The 1,909-nt window shown below is 38.9% G+C and overlaps 1 pseudogene; it reads left to right on the top strand.

Moving 5' to 3' along the window:
- The first annotated feature begins 255 nt into the window (after positions 1-255).
- LOC149174468 (rust resistance kinase Lr10 pseudogene) lies at positions 256-957 on the top strand (annotated as a pseudogene).
- The last annotated feature ends 952 nt before the right edge of the window (positions 958-1,909 follow it).

Here is a 1,909-nt window from a genome sequence, read left to right on the forward strand (position 1 = left end):
CTGAATTGTCAGAACATAAATGGTATTTAGCTTTATTCTTTTTATAAATTGACCTTTCAAAAAAACCGGATACCAACGCCATTGCCAATTCCGCTAGTCAAAAAAACTTAGACATAAATAGAAAGATCAAATTTCATTGAAATTAGCATCTTACACTGTTTCACTCGCTACCGCTTTGTTCTTCCCAATTGTCACCAAGGAAATGGTATTGCGGTTGGCAATAATTCCCGATTGTCACAATCTGACCTCAAGAAGATGACAAGCAATTTTGCAGAAAAGTTGGGAGAAGGGGGTTATGGTGTGGTGTATAAAGGAAAGCTTCAGAACGGTGCTCTAGTGGCTGTCAAGCTTCTTGATCGGCATAGACACAGTGAGATTCAATTCATGAATGAAGTGGCCACCATTGGACGGGTCCATCATGTCAATTTGGTTCGGCTGTTGGGGTATTGCTTTGAAAGCCTTACAAGCGCACTGGTATATGAATACATGGCTAATGGGTCTCTGGAGAAATTTATATTTGCCGGAAAAGAGAAGGAACAAGTCTTAAGGTGGGATCAATTGTATTCAATAGCTTTGGGTGCTGCTCGTGGAATTGCATATTTACACCAAGATTGCGAGAAGCGCATCGTACACTTCGACATCAAACCTCACAATATATTGCTGGACGCTGAGTTCACACCAAAAGTTTCTGATTTTGGTCTGGCAAAACTTTGTGGGAAGGGAGATGACCATATATCAATGACTGCCGCGAGAGGGACGCCCGGATATGTTGCGCCGGAGGTGTGGTCGGGGGATCTGGGTCCTGTTACTGATAAATCAGATGTTTATAGTTTCGGAATGCTTTTGCTAGAGATTGTTGGGGGAGAAAGAATATTGATGCGCAGGTTAGTCGTTCCAGTCAACTGTACTTTCCTGAGTGGGCTTTTAAGTTGCTTGAGAGTGGTGAGCTGGGGATGAGATTGAGAGGAGGCAGAGCAATGGAAGTAGAAGATGAGGAGAAGGCAATGAGACTCACTAAAATTGGGTTATGGTGCGTCCAATACAACTACAGAGATCGTCCATGTATGAGCAGGGTTGTTCAAATGTTAGAGGGAAATGGAGACGATGTGAGCAGTCCTCCCTTGCCTTTCAATTCCTCCGCTGAACCTGTAAATCCTTTAGCATCTTCCACTGTGACATCTTCTATTGAAATTAGATTGTAGAACAGCTTATTCGATGCCTAGGTAACTCCAGGCAAGGATCCGGTGACTTGACTATGATGGGAGCGGCACGCCGTTGAAAGAGCTTCCATTAGTTAGTCGCACATTCTAAACCACTTCATTTCCCAGACATAAGAATGTTAATTCCAGTCCGATGGAAGACAATTAGCCGAAATATGGTTAAAATTAAGGAGCAGCGATGAATGAAGTTCGAAGAACAACTCCCTCTCAAGCTTTATGGAGTGCAGATTTAACATCTGCACTTAGGATTAGTCTTATATGGTTTACATGGTGTTAGATGAAAGTTTCATATTATATCACTACATACATGGTGATAGATGGAGTTAGCATCATATATTTCATGTTTTTATATAAATAATGTAAATTTAATTTTTAATTTTTGTAATTATGATTAATTATGTCTATAGATGTGTTTATTTTGGAATATGGATTCATACTTTTTATTTAATTATCAATAATTAAATGATAATATGATAGCTAGTTTTCTATGAAAGCTAAGGCTTGGCCTTGTCTTCATCAAATGATAGATAATTCGTTAAATGTTTGATTCTCTCCATTTACTAGTAAGTTAATGCACAAATAAGGGCACAAAATGAGTGTATGACCATTATTGTCTACATTCTCCAACATTGAGTTGTAAACAAGGTACTTATAGTTATTGTGGTTAATAAAATAATCACTAATAAGTA

The sequence above is a fragment of the Pinus tabuliformis genome, chromosome 4_1, assembly GCF_031772625.1.
Source record: "Pinus tabuliformis cultivar Carrire ecotype Pingquan chromosome 4_1, CPIR1, whole genome shotgun sequence".
NCBI classification, from domain to species: Eukaryota; Viridiplantae; Streptophyta; class Pinopsida; order Pinales; family Pinaceae; genus Pinus; species Pinus tabuliformis.